We start from the raw sequence: 18,888 nt of genomic DNA on the forward strand, positions 1-18,888 counted from the left end.
GGTTGCAGTGAGGCGAGATAGTGCATTGCACTCCAGCCTCAGCAACAACAGCAAAACCCCATCTCAAAAAAAAAAAAAAAAAAAAAAAAAAAAAAAAAAGAGAAAAAGAGAATGAGCTAAGAAAGAATATATGCAAGATAAGCTATAACAAAAATTGGGGTCACATTTGCAGATATAAACACACAAATATATATAATCTGATTGTGACAGACATATGGCTCATTTATCTTTTAATTAAACCCCACATTAATTTAAAGTATACAAACAGAATTGCCAATTGTCTAAAATTATAATACATAAATAAAACTAAAAACAATAAACTGATAGTAAGAAATTTACAGTAAAAAAGACAATTATAGTACTACAAGACAATAATAAATGTTTACTCATAAAATCTAGTTGGCAACATCAATGTACATTAACAAATAATTTGTCTAGATGACTGCAATGTTTGGCTGTAACTGTGCATTCCTGGAAGGCAGGCATTTTAAATTACTGGAATCTATTGTAAGGTAATAAAATTTCAGAGAAAATGAATTACAATCATAAACAGGAGATGCTAATGAAAAACTTTTAATAGATAAGCATTTAAAATAAACTAGTGTCAATTTTTGTTTTAAATATTTGCTATTTTTACCCAAAATAAAACTACTGTAATCCAAATATAGAAGCAAACAACACCTTACATTGTGAAATTATACATATATTTAGCAGAATAGGGTTAGAGCCTCATATACAAAACAAATATTTGGGGAATAAACTATGCTATTATTTAGATATAGGCTGACAAAAGTAGTTGAAAATTTTATAATTCCTTTTTGCCTGCCTGCATACTAATTATCTAATTTAATTCAGGCACAACATGTAAATTCTAGTATATTGCCCTAAATGTCTGAATCTAAAATTACAGACAAATTTGAAGTAGAAAATAGAAAGTAAAAATGTATATAGAGAGTGACATTAATAAGACTAAAAAAAAAAAAAAAAAAAAAAAGGGCACCCTATTTGCTTATCCCCTGACAGCAAGAAAATTTGTCAGCCATTCCTAACGAAAATGCCTTTTTGAGAGAACCATGCATCATGGTTTACACCGATAATGACAGTTACATGATACATTAACGAATTGCTTGCAGTCAAAATATTAAGACATGCCTGGGTTATGTAATAAGACCACATCTCGAAAATAAGTGCCTTTGGCCAGGCACAGTGGCTCACACCTATAATCCCTCACACCTGTGATCCAAGGTGGGTGGATCACCTGAGGCTAAAAGTTCAAGACCAGCCTAGCCAACCTGGTGAAACTCCATCTCTACTAAAAACACAAAATTTAGCTGGGTGTGGTGGCCGCACCTGTAATCCCAGCTACTCGGGAGGCTGAGGCAGAAGAATCACTTGAACCCGGGAGGCGAAGGTTGCAGTGAGTCAAGATCGCGCCATTGCACTCCAGTCTGTGTGACAGAGCGAGACTCCGTCTCAAAGAAGAAGAAGAAAAAAAAAGTGCCTTTAAGAGAGTTCTGAGATCTAGGAAGGGAGTTGTGTTCTGCCAAAGCCCAAGATTGAAGTAATTCTGTTTAGAAGGCAGGCCCTCATTCAGGTGGCAAACTACAGGAATACTGTTTTTGGCTACAGACAAGAAAATGTTCCACCTAACTTGGTTCCAGTGAGAATTTTGAACTTACTCTGTAACCATCCCAAACTCTTCCCAGCCACAGTCTGGGGGAGGTCCTGCCCTTCCAGAGGCCTAGAGGAAGACACCCATTTACAGCCATGCTGGCAGGCCTGCAGACCTTGGCCTTTACTGTGGTCCCTGAGGCAGTTTCATGATTCATTTCCAGGTCCCTGAGCCACAGTTCATGGCCGGTTCTGCCTATGTAGAAACCCAAAGTGACCTGGGAAAATTCTCTCTTGTAGTCAGTGAAAGCCATGCTCACCCACATCCTGATATAAAGTCCACCATATGCAGACCCGACTGCAGAAACCTGCCCCTGGGTCTGCAATGCACAGCAAAGTCCTGAAAGATATTCACTCTATCCAAAAATTAACTGTCCAAAATTTAAATGTGAACTACAATTATCCAAGCCCCTTTTAACAAGACAACTAAAGGTGGACCCTTGTGCAAACCCAGCAGCCTTAAGACCAAGCTGCACCCCTTCTTCACTACAAACCCAGAGGGCATTCTATCACATTGGGGGCCAAACAAAAATTTACTTTTACTTTCTGAAACCAGTTTATAAAATCTTGAAGAGGTGTTTGCTCCTTTAAATTTACAGACCCCATTGCAAAACAACTGTTTCTTATTGTCAATGCTTCTATTTTAACATAGCACTGAAAGTATGTGGAAGAAATAGTCAAAAGAAAAATTTAAAGTCATTGAAATTGAAGACCAAAAGTAAAACGTTGCTCTCGGTAGATCATGTAATCTTATATCAAAAAAACATAAGCAGTACATTAAAACCTGTTTAAACTAAAAATATAAAATTAACACACAAATCCAAGTTATGGTTTCATATACTTTAAACAAATGGTCTGATAAAATAGAGAAAAAAAATCTTATTTACAATAGCAATGAAATAATTAATTTTAGAACAAATTTAAACATGGAGCTTGTAAATCTTTTAAGTAAAAGATAAATCAATGAAAAAAAGTAGACAGGACACAAATAAATTTAAAAATATTTCTACTGAAAGAATAAGTATTGTGAAACAGCTATATTATCCAAAGTGATCTCTAGATTCAATAAACTCCCTGTCATAATTCCAGTGTTTTTTTTTTCACAGTAATGAAAAACACGATCCTAAAATATACATGAAACTACAATAAACTTTGAATAGCCAAAGCAATCTTAAGAAAAAAGAACAAAGCAGAAAGACATCATACTTTATAATTTCAAACTATATTTCAAAACTATGGTAATGAAAACAGGATGAAATGTGCAGAAAAAATGAACAAGAAAACCAATGAAACAGAAACCACCACTCTCATGCATTTCAGACGTGATGTAAAAAGAGAACTTAAAAATAGTTTAACATAGAGTATCTCAAAATTATGGAGATATCTCTCTGTCCACATAAACAAGGAAAAAAAAAGTCAGATTGTACACCCTTTTTGTATGTCACGAACAGTACTTTAGCTGTCACTGTAAATTTGAAAGAAGAACATTGAAAGGAAATTAGAATTCTTAGAAATTTTATAAACATAAGACAGAAGATGCCCCTATGTGAGAGTATAATTTTTAAAAATTTTCAGGCTTTCCAGAAACTATTTCCTTTTGAACACAGCTTCCCAAATCACTTTAAGGACTTGCTTTCTTCTTGACTTGGACCCCTCATCCATGTCATCTGTTGTATTCACTCTCACCTACCTGGGGGTTCATCCACCATCTCATGTCACTTCATATTCCAGGACTCTTTTCCTTGCTCCAGAGAGGTGATCAGGTTGGGCTTAGAGACAGCAATACCTGTTTTATTAAAAATAACTAACATGAATCTTACTCATATTCTCCAATTACCAACTTAGTAATGTGCTCAGTAAAGAGGATATAATAGAATATTCTAATAAATTTATCCCAATATACTAATTTATAACAGAAATGTTTAAATATTTAGAAAATACTTTTATTGGTCGGGTACGGTGGCTCACACCTGTAATCCCAGCACTTTGGGAGGCCAAGGCAGGTGGATCATGAGGTCAGGAGTTCGAGACCAGCCTGTCCAAGATGGTGAAACCCTGTCTCTACTAAAAATACAAAAATTAGCTGGGCATGGTGGCAGGCGCCTGTAACCCCAGCCTACTCAGTAGGCTGACGCAGGAGAATCGCTTGAACCTGGGAGGTGGAGGCTGCAGTGAGCTGAGATCATGCCATTGTACCCTAGCCTGGGTGACAGAGCAAGACTCCATCTCAAAAAAAAAAAAAAAGAAAAAGAAAAAAAGAAAATAATTTAATTTTGTAGGTTCTTAATTTCACTGCCTGGTACGACTGAATTAAAAATTGCTGATGACAATTAGATTTTAAGGCCTGAGTAACAATGTTTTATGCAACTAAACTTCTGAAATTACCAATAATCTAAAGTGAAGGACACAGATCAGCTCAGGAATATGGAAAGTTCAAGTCAAGATGAAACCTCTTGAAGAAATTATTTTCTAAACAGACAAATCCCCAGGATTTTCTTGAAAACAGAAATTTGAAAGCATAAATTACCAGAAAACATTCTACAAAAGAGAAATGAAAACTTTAGTTTATATAAGGAATTTTGTATTAAAGTTATCCTCACCCAGGAAGCCCAGGTTTTCATCCCATTCCTCTATAAATTCTGCTGTGCAGTGTCCAGGCACTGCTACTCCTCCAAAGAGAATTCTATGGCCACAACTGTAAATGTCAACAGTCCCTGGAAAAGACACACAAACACACATACTTACAAAGTGGCTATTGGCAGAATTTTCCATTTGACTCAAGGTAAAATCAGAAAGTGAATAGAACTGATTCTAACTTATAAGAGGGACTGAAATTATCCAATAAAATAATTGTCAAAACACAAACGTTTTCTAATATATTCTCTAACTCTGAGAAAAGAGAGTGGCATAATATCCACAAAATCAGTGTGTATATGATACTTGTCTGGATGATGAAGTATAAAATTGAGGGCATAAACACTAACATGTACATTTTTGGGGGACTATATTTACATAATACAGAATGAGTTGTGTATGTTTTTCAGATGAAAAAGACATAGCTGTTTACATTTTTCAGACAAAATAGACATGTTGACTTAGAAGGTAACACTTGAATTTTAATGTGTATAATAAACCAGACATCTTGTTAATGCAGATTATTGTTTCAGGAGATCTGAAATAAAGTCTAAGTTACGGAATCTTTACCAAGTTTACCAGTAATGCCAATGTTTTGGCCCCAAAAGATCATTTTGTCAAACATCCAGTAAGTGGAAGAGTCTGTGTCTTTTTCAGTTTTTCTGTCCTGTAAACAAAGATGAGAGCTTTCATTTACCAAAGAAAGATAAATACAAAGAAAACCTCAAAAACAGGGCAGCTGCCAGATTAAATGTGATGGTTTATGGACATCAGCTGCATAAAGATACTTAATGATGAAAAGAAAAAAAGAAAACTCTATAGCGAAAAAATCTGTAAGAGAGCTTACTAAGCAAGTGAGTTATTAACATCAAATGCACTAGGACAAGTTTTTATAGTGTGCTGATGCACCTAGAAGGACACAGCATCACTACTGAGATATTGCCCCCACTAAAGCCAGTTACAGTCTGAATTTAACTGTAAGAAAACATCAGTTGTATGGAAAGTTAAAGATACAGATATCTTCCATGTTCTACAATTTTTAATAGTGACTTTAAGTAGTCTTTCTTTAGCAACCAAATAAACAGGTATCTCCTGGTAATTGTTGTTTGTTTTTTGTTTTTGTTTTTGTTTTTTTGAGACTCAGTCTCACTCTGTCGCCCAGGTTGTAGTGCAATGGTGCGATCTTGGCTCACTGAAACCTCTGCCTCCAAGGTTCCAGTGATTCTCCTGCCTCAGCCTCCCGAGTAGCTGGGACTACTAGCGCATGCCACCACGCCTGGCTAATTTTTTGTATTTCTAGTAGGGATGGGGTTTCACCATGTTCACCAGGACGGTCTCAATCCTGTCCTTGTGATCCATCCGCCTCAGCCTCCCAAAGTGTTGGGATTACAGGCGTGAGCCAAATTGCCCAGCCACTTCTTTCAGAACTTTCTGGGTAATAAATGCCATTCTGTTTAAATGAGCATTTTCTTAATTGTGTAATGCCTCAAAACAATAAAGAACACAGAAAAAACCTCAACATTACATGTTCTCCATCTTTACTAGGAACCCCAGATTTTCCCCCAAAGAAATATAGAGTATCATTGCTGGATGCTGTGGCTCATGCCTATAATCCCAGCACTTTGGGAGGTTGAGGCAGGTGGATCACGTGGTCAGGAGTTTGAGACTAGCCTGACCAACATGGTAAAACCCCGTCTCTACTAAAAATACAAAAATTAGCTGAGTGTGATGATGTGTGCTTGTAATCCCAGCTACTCCGGAAGCTGAGGCAGGAGAATTGCTTGAATCTGGGATGTGGAGGCTGCAGTGAGCCGAGATCCTGTCACTGCACTCCAGCCGGGATGACAGAGTGAGATTCCGTCTCAGAAAGAAAGGAGAGGGGAGGGGAGGGGAGGGGAGGGAAGGGGAGGGGAAGGGAGGGGAGGGGAGGGGAGGGGAGGGGGGGAGGGATACTGAGTATCCACAGCTATCCATGTTCAACAGCCAGTCAACATTTTTAATATTGCAGATCACAAATTCATGGTAAGAATTCTGCATGGCATATAAGAAGCCGTGATGTAGAGAAGGCTGTGATATATAGAAACAAAGTATTTTTCAGAGACCCTCGACTATCATAAGCATTTGTAAAAGTAGTTAAGAAAAACTCATTAGGGAGAAAAAACACAAGTATAGAAGTAAAGATTTGTAAGTACTAAGCACATGGCAATCCAGGAGGCAGAGTGGACACAGCTCTTGATGTCAGAAATGTTTAGCCGAAGAAAAGTCATTTTTTCTGTCTCCTCCTCCTCTAGAATTATTTCTCAGATGACACTTTCTGGACTAATTATATCTGCCTTTAAAAATTTGAGCACCATATGTTCATCTTTTACCACAACACCCAAAGGCAGAAAGCCCAAGACAGAAAAACTCTACCCATTTCTGTCCTTTATAACAGAAAAGATTTAGGAACAATGAGCTGCTCCACAGAGATAAAAAATGTAAGTTTATCTGCAGCCAGGCGCAGTGGCTCATGCCTGTAATCCCGCACTTTGGGAGGCTGAGGTGGGTGGATCACTTGAGGTCGGGAGTTCGAGACCAGCCTGACCAACATGAAGAAACTCCATCTCTACTAAAACTACAAAATTAGCAGGACGTGGTGGCTCATGCCTGTAATCCCAGCTACTCAGAAGGCTGAGGGAAGAGAAGAGAATCACTTGAACCCGGGAGGTGGAGGTTGCAGTGAGCCAAGACTGCACTATTGCACTCCAGCCTGGGCAACAAGAGTGAAACTTCATCTTTAAAAAAAAAGAAAAAAGTGTGCATGTATATATATAATATATATATTTTATTTTTTGGTCCTCAGGTTCTCTCCTCTGCTACAGACACTAGCAATTTCTGCTACAGTAATAGAAATATTGGCCACACTGTCCTGTCCTTACCAAACCCAAACAGAACAGGTTCCTGGACCACCCTTTAGTGCAAAGGCAGCACTTAACTCTCATAAATGTATCTTGAACTCGTCATACTTGATTCTGGCACCTTAGAGTCACATGAGGCACTTAATGAAAACAAATAGACGCTTTCACCGAGAACACTAAACAAACTGTGAAAAGGGTACAAGAGAGTTCTGCAAATTGGCCATATGATTCTAATTAGAAGCCTGCCCTTATAACCACTTACCTAAGCACTGCTACTCAAGCTTTAATGAGCTTATACATCACTTTGTAAATTTGGCCCCACTCTATGTAGTATGATTCTTCAGGTTTGGAAAGGGTCCATAAATGGGTGTTTTAATTTTTTTTTTTTTTTTTTTTTTTTTTTTGAGACGGAGTCTCGCTCTGTTGCCCAGGAAATGGGTGTTTTAAAGAAGTCCCCTGTCAGTGCTGATGTCACTCTCTCTGGGCTCATTATTAGCATTGGCCCAAAAGCCAGCAGGAGAGACTCAGGGTGATTCTAAAAAGAAAATGAAACTATCCTGGTGGAGCTCCAGAACCTGGATCACCTGTCCTGATTAGCTAGCTTTTGGGCATGTAGAAAAATGAGGCATGGCACAGAGTCCCTTATATTCAGCAGTCTTGTCACAACACAAATACTTTTGATACAAATGAAGACAACCATTCTTTATCTTAAAGTATTATATTATTTGCTGGCTCTTTAAAGTTTATAGAGAAAACAGAAAGCAGCAATTTCTGAGTAAGTCTGCATTTAGAAAACAACATGTGCACATGTACTAATGCAATGTTTATTAAGCAGGTACCGTGTGCTCAATAAGAGGTTACAGAGCACTGATAACCCATTATTTAATTCTGATAAAACCTGTGAGTTTATACTAAGTGTTCAATAATTCCAAGGATTTAGAATAAGAACCCAGCATTTTTATTTCTTTTGTTTATCTGTCACTGATAGACAGATGAGCGGGATACAGATAGAAAGAGTTTAATGCAATTTAGATGAATTTTTGTTGTGTTTATATTTATTATTTTGTGATTTGTGAATCAATTACTATATCTGCAGGGACAGAAAACAAGTTGCTAAATGTAATGTCTCTGCAAACAATGGTTTCAATAAAAAATTTAAAAATTAAGACCATATAAATCATATTTCATATTTTCCATTTATCTGCTTTTGGGTTTCAGAAAATCATGAGCATCAACCCTAAAAAAGCAACAGGATTCATCACCCAAAACTCTGATCTCTTCAGTTAGTTCTGGGAGGCACGACTCCGGAGTATGGCCACACCTAAATAAGGTCTTCAAAAAGGGTGAATCTGATCAGGGCTGGGGCAAGGTGTAGAACTAATGTAAAATTCTGTTCTTTATGCCACTGGGGAGTATTTTCAGTTGTTTCATTTTTTAAGTGTACCAAAAAAAAAAAAAACTTAAATCTCAGAGTTTATATAATTTTTAATCTTTTTAAACCCCACTGCCCTCTCAAGGGCATATCACATACTAATAAGCAGTTTAAACAAAACGCTTAAGGTTTTCTAAAATAATTTTTAGAAGATAAGTATTCTTAGCAAGCTAAAAAATACAAGTAATAACTCTTTTGTTTATAAATATATGTTCAGGTGTAGACATCAGAAGTCTCAACAATATAAAGAAAATGGTGCAAATAAATCCCATATCTTTGCACACATCTACTTATTGTACCCACCATATGATGCATAATTATACCACTTATCCAGTTGATAGTCAAGACTAAAAGTTCTTGCATGGTAGGGACCATGACTGCTTTATCTATTTTTCTAATGACTATATGAAATGGAATCAATTTGTTTATCTGTTTGAGTCTCCAGATCGCCTCCTTGTTTTTCACCCAATTACCAGGGAACCAGAGAAACTCTCATCTGGGTACCAGCCAAAGACATCTCTTGTATGGTGGGAGGAACAAATACCAGATGACTCATTTCTTTTACATTAAGACAGAAGCAAAATTAACCACTCTTGTCAGCCTGACACAATTCTGTTCTGGAGATTCTCAAATGTCTCAGATGCCTAGGTGATTATGAGAGCACTTCCAGTGACCCTGGGCTGATGGCCCAATAATAAGCCAGCAGGAGAGACTCAGGCTGATTCTAAAAAGAAAATGAAACTATCCTGGTGGAGCTCCAGAACCTGGATCACCTGTCCTGATTAGCTAGCTTTTGGGCATGTAGAAGGACAATAACACCCCGGTATCACATTTTCCAGGTAGCTATAGTTGTGCTCAGGGCTCTGGCTACTTTGTGGCCTTGATCTCTCACTCCTAAGATGCTTGTTTACACTTAGAGATTCTGTCATCAGATTCTATTTACACCTGGGGCCTCTCACATAACTAGCAGATGAACACACAAGATGTGAAAAGGTCAAAGAGCCACACTCTCAAAGGAGGGATCTGAAATGTCTATGTTGACATCTCACAATGCAGAAAACGCCTCCTGCTGGTTTTCTGTACATTCTCAATCTAAAGTCTGGCCCTGTTTTGTAAATTCCAGGCAGAGGCCAGACCTTATTTGCAGATTCCAGATAAAATCAACATCACTCTACATTTTTGGCTGTTACAGCGAGTACAATCAAAGAAGAAATCTACTCAGAGGCTGCTCTAGAAAATTCTAAATAATATTTCACCTAAAAAAAAGCTGACACAACATGAATATAAGTAGACAGTTTATTGGGGCCAAACGTAAGCACTGTAACTTGAGAAGAAATATTCAAGATGCCTGGAATCTACACTTTGATTAGCAGCAATTACAAGTGGATTTGTGAAGGTAAAAAAAGAAGAGAGACAGAGAGAGAGGTGATACAAACTAGTTTGTGAGAAATTCTTCTTTGTTTAAATAAATAACTTATTATTAGTTTAACTTATACCTACTTTTGGCAATAGTGAACAGCTTCAAGAGATGAATACATAGTTGAAAGTAAGGAGAAAGACATAATTGTGCTCTTATTTTAATGTCTAAGTTTTATAAGTAAAAAGACTTGCAGACAGGCACAGTGGCTCATGCCTGTAATCCCAACATTTTAGGAGGCCAACAAGATAGGATCACGAAGTCAAGAGATGGAGACCATACTGGCCAACATGATGAAGCCCGGTGTCTACTGAAAAAAGTAATACAAAATTAGCCAGGTGTGGTGGCACATGCCTGTACTCCCAGCTACTCAGGAGGCTGAGGCAGGAGAATAGCTTGAACCTGGGAGGAGGAGGAGGTTGCAGTGAGCCAAGATCATGCCACTGCACTCCAGCCTGGTGACAGAGCAAGACTCCATCCCCACTCCCAGCCCACCCCCCCAAAAAAAACTTGCATTTCTCAAATGAAACTTTTGTTTTGTTTTGTTTTTTAATTTCTAGACCTAGATTTAGAATTTGGAGTTTCAGATTTAGGTCCTAGATGGGTGGAGTAGCAGTAGGTGTTACCTGCAATTGTGAGCATTTTAGTAAGAGGAAGGAAAGAGAAGTGGAGATTCTCATGTCTCCATGTCTACTCAATGCACACTTGTTACACTGATTGGGTTTCTGGGCTCCATGGTCTCTGAATCAGTTTCAGGTCTGAAGATACAAGAGTCATTGAAAGAAGTAAAATGGTTAATATCTGCACTATAAAGTTTGTAGAAATCTAGGCCAGGCGAGGTGCCTCACACCTGTAATCCCAGCACTTTGGGAGGTAAGGTGGGTGGATCACCTGAGGTCAGGAGTTCGAGACCAGCCTGACCAACATGGAAAACCCCTGTCTCTACTAAAAATACAAAATTACCCAGGCATGGTAGTGCATGCCTGTAATCCCAGCTACTCGGGAGGCTGAGGCAGGAGAATCACTTAAACCCAGGAGGTGGAGGTTGCAGTGAGCTGAGATTGTGCCACTGCACTCCAGCCTGGGCAACAAGAGCGAAATTCCATCTAAGAAAAAAAAAAAAAAGGTTTGTAGAAATCTGCTCTAGCCTCTCTAGAAGTGACTGTGGAGGACAATAGGCAGAGACACAATTCTGCCTGCATATTTAGGTGACAGCATGCATTTTACAGCATAATTGTGAGAAGCCTGAGAGGGAAAGTCCCCTCTAGAGTAAAGCTTGGTTGGCACCTTATTTGTATATATTATGTCTGGTAATTCTAGGAAATATAGTTTTAAAAAAAAATCCTCTTCAGCCCCAGAGAAACCACAATAATAGCAAAGAAAGAGGCTGGGCATGGTGGCTTACACCTGTAATCCCAGCACTTTGGGAGGCTGAGGAGGGTCGATCATGAGATCAGGAAATAGAGACCATCCTGGCTAACACGGTGAAACCCCATCTCTACTAAAAAAAAAAAAAAAGCCGGGCGTGGTGGCATACGCCTGTAGTCCCACCTACTTGGCAGGCTGAGGCAGGAAAATCACTTGAACCTGACAGGCCGAGGTTGCAAAGAGCCGAGGTTGTACCACTGCACTTCAGCCTGGGTGACACAGCAAGACTCTGTCTCAAAAAAAAAAAAAAAAAAAGGAAAGAAAAAGAAAGAAAACTCTTTCATTACACAATTAAATCTCAATGTCACATATATTATAGTCAGTCTGCTTAAGAGATTGAAAAGACATAAAGATGGTTATCAAAAATAGTTCACAAGTAGAAGAATTTACAGCACCATGTCATACACAGTTCATCCTAAATTCCCCTGGTCATTGGGGAGGTCATCCATGTATGCTAATTGGTTATATTCAATGACAAAATAAGCTTTTCACATGTTCATGACAGAAGATCGTTCTGCAACTTGAAGCCAGCTGCCTGCTGAAGGTAGACTTTCACGCTTATACAAAAGTGGTTGAATAGGGTGCTATCTTTTTGGCTACCTGCATTTTAAAGCAGTGCCTCTCTCCTCCCTGAGGACAGGGTTACAGTACTCTGGTTTCCCCTCTTCTGGTGGCCAGCGTCCTCTTTTGTTTCCTACCCTCTGCCACTGTGGTACAGCCCACAGCACAGGGCTCACAGCTAGCAGCTCACATTATAGGTGAACGCCAATTGCTATAGCAGCACTTTAGTGTCACATCAAAGAGTGAAGCCTGAACTGCAGGAAGAGAGCCTCCCTGGGTAGAACTGCACCTTCACAATAATGGAAATGAGAGCATTATTTAAGCCACAGTTTCTATTTATAATGGTGACATGGAAAATAAACTGCTGGATTTCTAGCATGCATCCAGATAGAGATAGCTCCAAGAGTTCTCACTGTAATAGCCGCGCCTTTCACAGACATTATGGGATACTAATAGGGCTTCTAAAACAGATACACAAAGCATTCTAAAGAAAAACAGCTCTCACTCTGAGAAAGATTATATTGAGAGAAAAAAAAGTTAAAAGCATCTTAAGAAAAAACTGAAATTAGATATAAGATTGATCAAGTCAGGCAGAAAATATTCCTCCAAAAAGAATTTCTCTCTAAATACTCAAAGTGCATAGCTACTCACAGCATAAGAAACATGAGTATTATGAAGAAAAGAAGTATATTATCAGAAGAATTATAAAAGATTTTTTTCTATCTCTGATGCTAATTTTCTAGCCATCGAATGCGGAATCTATATTCAAATATATCTCACAACTTCCACTAGCACTTTTTGATAAAAAATTAAAATCTGACTGTGTTAATATAGTGGAATATATGTGAACCTGCAAGGTAGCTAACTGGAGAGCTACTACAGTTTTTGGGCAGCCACATCGCCTGCCTTTATTTGTCCTGTAATAGCAGCATTCCAATTTGTGAAATGAAAGACACTGAAATTATGCTTACTTATAATTATCCCTATTGGTTAAATTAATAAGCATAGAAGACTAATATCTACTGTAACAATTTGGTAGTAAAATTTCTTTGGATATTGGATATAAATATGTAAGGAGGAATAATTTTAATGTACTAGTCATAATGTATGTAGGATTTTTTTAAATTTCTGTAACCATATTTCAATTTAAAAACTTTACATTTCAAAAGTGTGAATCACAATATTAAAATAACTAAGGAATTCATTCAAAGTAGACATTGTGGCTTTATATTCATACTATTGTAGAAAATATTATTAAATGTATATGAATGCAGGTTGTCTAACAACACCACACATAACTATGCTAATTGTACTGAAGTAATAAATAGAAACCAAGGTATGACAACATACTCCACTGTTCAGTTTATAAACTGAACTATTTTTGCTTTTGTAGTATAAGTACTTCAGCCTGTAAATAATCACGTTGGATAAACAGGTTTGTCAATCAAATTACACAATATCTTTTAGTCCTTATAATTCTGTTTTGCTAAATTTAATCCTATTTTTATGCTAAACTTTTGTGTGCTCTTGGAATGAGTTTTACTGTGAACAAATCTGTGTCAACTTTAAAAGACTAAAAATAGTAAGAATAACCTTTTGCCAAAGCAAAAACAAAGCAATTAATCTCAGGTCCCAGATAAAGACAATCCTGAGTAAAAAAAATAAATAAATAACAAAGATTTATTTAACTGTTAATATGATTTACATATATTTCAAAAAAAGGGAGATAAAAATCTATATAAAACCTAACTGTTTTAAGAAAAGAGATTTTAGTAAGATATTTTCTCTTATTTTTATGTGGACTAATTAAGCCTCTTATTTTTTTTTTTTTTTTTTTTTTTTTTTTGAGACGGAGTCTCGCTCTGTCGCTCAGGCTGGAGGGCAGTGGCCGGATCTCAGCTCACTGCAAGCTCCGCCTCCCGGGTTTGCGCCATTCTCCTGCCTCAGCCTCCCGAGTAGTTGGGACTACAGGCGCCCGCCACCTCGCCCGGCTAGTTTTTTGTATTTTTTTTTAGTAGAGACGGGATTTCACCGCATTAGCCAGGGTGGTCTCGATCTCCTGACCTCGTGATCCGCCCGTCTCGGCCTCCCAAAGTGCTGGGATTACAGGCTTGAGCCACCGCGCCCGGCCAAGCCTCTTATTTCTAATTTAGACTTTTACAACAGCCAGGTCTCTAAACATGTTCTTAAACTCGTGGACATCTAAATTTTGCAAATTGTGCATACATGAAAGAATGTTTACAGAAGAAAAAGCAGAAAAGAGGTGTTATATAAAATTAATGGGTTCACATGAATAAAGCAAGTTCTTAGAGACCTATGAAGAGATTTAGATTCTGACACAATAACAGTGGGAGACTACAACATCCCACAGGCACTAATAGACAGATAACTGAAGAAGAAAATTAACAAAACATTAGGACCTAAACTCAACACTTGACTAAATCATCCCAAGAGACATCTACAGAACTCTTCAGCTTGACAAAAATATAATTCAACAAAAAGAAAACAACTTGAAACCATACCATACAATTACATAAAAATTAAACAACCTGCACTTGAATAACTTCTGATAAATAATGAAATTAAGGCAAAAACCAAGTTCTTTTAAACAAATAAGAACAAAAAAAAAAACAGGCCAGGGCTGGGCACAGTGGCTCATGCCTCTAATCCCAGCACTTTGGGAGGCTGAGGCAGGCGGATCATGAGGTCAGGAGTTTGAGACCAGCCTGGCCAAGATGGTAAAACTCCATCTCTACTGAAAATACAAAAATTAGCCCATCGTCGTGGCACACGCCTGTAATCCTAGCTACTTGGGAGGCTGAGGTAGGAGAGTCGCTTGAACTCAGAAGGTGGTGGTTGCAGTAATCCAAGATTATGACATTGCACTTGGCCTGGGCAGCAAGAACAAAAATGCATCTCAAAAAATAAATAAATAAAAAAAATAAAAATAAAAATAAAAAACCAACACATCAGAATATCTGCAATACTGCTAAGGTGGTGTTAAAAGGGAAATTGATAGCATTTAATGCTCAAAAAGTTTGAGAGATCTTTGTTTGACAAGCTGACATCATAAATAAAAGAATGAAAGAAGCAAGAGCAAATCAACCCCTAAGCTAGCAGCAGACAAGAAATAATCAAAATCAATATCAAGAAATCCAGGAATTAAGTCTATGAAAAAATAATAATATAAATAAACTACTACCTAGATTAATGAAGGAAGAAGGGATGATCCAAATAAACACAATTAGAAATAACAAGACATTACTACTGACCCCACAAAAATATATTGAAGTCAGGCCGGGCACGGTGGCTCAAGCCTGTAATCCCAGCACTTTGGGAGGCCGAGACGGGCGGATCACGAGGTCAGGAGATGAGACCATCCTGGCTAACCCAGTGAAACCCCATCTCTACTAAAAACTACAAAAAACTAGCCGCGTGAGGTGGCGGGCGCCTGTAGTCCCAGCTACTCGGGAGGCTGAGGCAGGAGAATGGCGTAAACCCGGGAGGCAGAGCTTGCAGTGAGCTGAGATCCGGCCACTGCACTTCAGCCTGGGTGACAGAGCGAGACTCTGTCTCAAAATATATAATATTGAAGTCTACTATGAATATCTCTGTGCACACAAACAAGAAAAGCTAGAAAAAATGAAAATATTATTAAACAAATACATCCTTCCAAGAATGAAAAAAAAGAAATCAAAGCCCTAAACAGATGAATAAGAAGCTCAAAAATTGAATTAGTAATAAATAGCCAACCAACCAAATAAAGCCAAGGACCAGACAGATTCACAGCTGAATTCTACCAGGTGTACAAAAAAGTGCTGGTATTATTTCTACTGAAACTATTTTAAGAAATTAAGAAAAAGTAACTTCTGTTCAACTTATTATATAAGAACAGCATTATTCTGATACCAAAACCTGGCTGAGATTTAAAAAAAAAAAAAAATTCAGGCCAATATCTTTCAACATTCATGCAAAAATCCTCAACAAAATACTGACAAACCAAATTTAGCAGCATATCAAAAAGCTAACCCACTATGATCAAGTAGAATTTATTTTGGGAATGCAAGATTGGTTCAATGTACACAAATCAAATCAATAAATGTGATTCATCACATAAACAGAACTAAAGACAGAAACCACAAGATTACCTCAATAGATGCTGAAAAGGCTTCTGATAAAATATAATATCTTTCATGTTAAAACCCCTCAAAAACCTAGGCATTGAAAGTACATACTTTACAATAATAAGTTATTTATGACAAACTCTCAGCCAAAATACTGAATGAACAAAATCTGGAAGCAGATAGGTACAGTGACTCACACCTGTAATTCCAGCACTTTGTGAGGCCAAGGCAGGTGGATCACCTGAGGTCAGGAGTTTGAGATCAACCTGGCTGACATGGCAAACCCCATCTCCACTAAAAATACAAAAATTAGCCAGGGGTGCCTGTAATCCCAGTTACTTGACAGGTTGTGGAAAAAGAATCACATAAACCAGAAGGCAGAGGCTGCAGTGAGCCAAGATTGTGCCACTGCAATCCAGCCTGGGAGACAAAGGGAGACTCTATCCCAAAAAGAAAGAAAGAAAAAAGCTTGAAGCATTCTTCCTCAAAAATTGGCATAAGGCAAAGATTCCTTCTCTCAACTCTTCTATTCAACATAAAATTGGAAGTCCTGGTCAGAGTAATCAGGCAAAAGATGACAATAAAAGGAATTTAAACAGAGAGGAAGTCAAGCTATACCTTTTTGCAGACAACATAACTCTATATCTGGAAAACTGTATAGTCTTGGCAGAAAAACTCTTTAAACCTACAAACAACTTCAGTATCATTACAGGACACAAAATAAATGCACAAAAATTAGTATCATCCCTGTAAATCAACAACATCCATACCAAACACAAATTATAAACATACCATTAACAATCGCTGCAAAAAGAACAAAATATCTAGGAATACAGCTAACCAGGAAGGTGAAAGATCTCTATGATAAGAATTACAAACAATGCTTAAAGATGTCAGAAATGGCACAAACAAATGGAAAACAACTTTACACTCATAAGTAGAAAATATCAATATCCTAAAAATAGTTATACTGCTCCAAAAATTTACAGATTTAATGCTATTCTAATCAAATGACCAAAATATTTTTAACAGAACAACAACAACAAAAACTATTGTAAAATTCATATAAAACCAAGAGTCCGAATAGCCAAGGTAATCAAAAGCAAAAACAACAAAGCTGAAGGCATTACATTACCTAACTTCAAATTATACTACAGAGCTACAGTAAACAGAGCAACATGGAACTGTTACAGAAACAAACTCATAGACCAATGCAACAGAACGGAGCCCAGAAATAATGTCACATACCTACGACCATCTGATCTTCAACAAAGGTGACAACAGAAATGTGGAAAGAATTCCCTATTTAATAAATGGTGGTGGAATAACTAGCTAGCACTATGTAGAAGACTGAAACTTTATTACACTATATACAAAAATCAACTCAACATTAATTAAAGGCTGAAATATTTATTTGAAAATTATTTTAAAAACCCTGGAAGATAACTTAGGAAATACCATTCTAGACGCAGAAACTGGCAGAGACTTCATGATGAAGATACCAAAAGCCATTGCAACAAAAGCAAAAATTGATAAATTGGACCTAATTAAACTAAAGACCTTCTTCACAGCAAAGGAAACTATCAACACAGTAAACAGACAACCAAAAGAATAATAGGAAAAATTTGCAAACTATGCTTCTGACCAAGGTGTAATATCCAGAATCTATAAGAAACTTAAATAAGTTTACAAGAAAAAAAAAGATCTCACTAAAAGAAAAAAAACACGAAAAAGATGTTTTTCAAAAGAAGACAAACGTGGCTAACAAGCATGTAATAAAATGCTCATCAATAATCATTAGAGAAATGCAAAGAAAAACTACGAGATGCCATCTCACACCAGTGAGAAGGGCTATTAAAAAGTCAAAAAAATAAACGCTGTCAAAGTTGCAGAGAAAAGGGAATACTTATACTCTGCTGTTAAGAGTGTACATTAGCCGGCCGGGCGCGGTGGCTCAAGCCTGTAATCCCAGCACTTTGGGAGGCCGAGACGGGCGGATCACGAGGTCAGGAGATCAAGACCATCCTGGCTAACACGGTGAAACCCCGTCTCTACTAAAAAAAAATACAAAAAACTAGCCGGGCGAGGTGGTGAGCGCCTGTAGTCCCAGCTACTCGGGAGGCTGAGGCAGGAGAATGGCATAAACCCGGGAGGCGGAGCTTGCAGTGAGCTGAGATCCGGCCACTATGCTCCAGCATGGGGGACAGAGCGAGACTCCGTCTCAAAAAAAAAAAAAAAAAAAAAGAGTGTACATTAATTCAACCATTGTAAAAAGCAGTGTGGCAATTTCTCACAGAACTAAAAACAGAATTACAATTTCACCAAGCAACCTCATTGGGTATATACCCAAAGAAATATAAATTATTCTGTCATAAAGACACATGCACAAGCGTGTTCACTGCAGCACTATTCACACTAGCAAAGACATGGAATCAACTTGAATGTCTATCAGTGGTAGACTGGATAAAGAAAATATGGTATGATCAGACACAATGGCTCATGCCTGTAATCCCAGCACTTTGAGAGGCCAAGGCAGGTGGATTGCCTGAGCTTAGGAGTTTAAGACCACCCTGAGTAATATGGAAAAATTCCATCTCTAAAAAAATACGAAAAGAAAAATTAGCTAGGTGTAGTGATGCATGCCCGTAGTCCCAGCTACTTGGAAGTCTGAGGTACAAGAGGATTGCTTGGCCTGGAGGGATGGCTCACACCTGTAATCCCGGC

The 18,888-nt window shown here is 37.8% G+C and overlaps 1 protein-coding gene and 1 long non-coding RNA gene across 5 annotated transcripts in view; one reads left to right on the forward strand and one right to left on the reverse strand.

Moving 5' to 3' along the window:
- Positions 1–18,888, forward strand: part of LOC126942233 (zinc finger protein 675) — a 328,161-nt gene that overhangs the window by 205,311 nt on the left and 103,962 nt on the right. The window lies entirely within an intron of this gene.
- LOC126942404 (uncharacterized) overlaps positions 1–18,888 on the reverse strand; it is a 59,437-nt gene that overhangs the window by 13,431 nt on the left and 27,118 nt on the right. For 2 of the 4 annotated variants that reach the window (XR_007721545.1, XR_007721548.1), the window contains exons 4-6: positions 4,876–4,972; positions 4,272–4,385; positions 2,661–3,457 (exon numbers count right to left, since the gene is read on the reverse strand). This is a non-coding gene — a long non-coding RNA (uncharacterized LOC126942404). Of the gene's footprint in view, positions 1–994; positions 1,473–2,660; positions 3,458–4,271; positions 4,386–4,875; positions 4,973–18,888 lie in introns of those variants that run through there. The other 2 variants (XR_007721547.1, XR_007721546.1) reach the window with 2 other exon arrangements.

Source organism: Macaca thibetana, chromosome 19 (assembly GCF_024542745.1).
Source record: "Macaca thibetana thibetana isolate TM-01 chromosome 19, ASM2454274v1, whole genome shotgun sequence".
In the NCBI taxonomy this organism is placed as follows: domain Eukaryota; kingdom Metazoa; phylum Chordata; class Mammalia; order Primates; family Cercopithecidae; genus Macaca; species Macaca thibetana.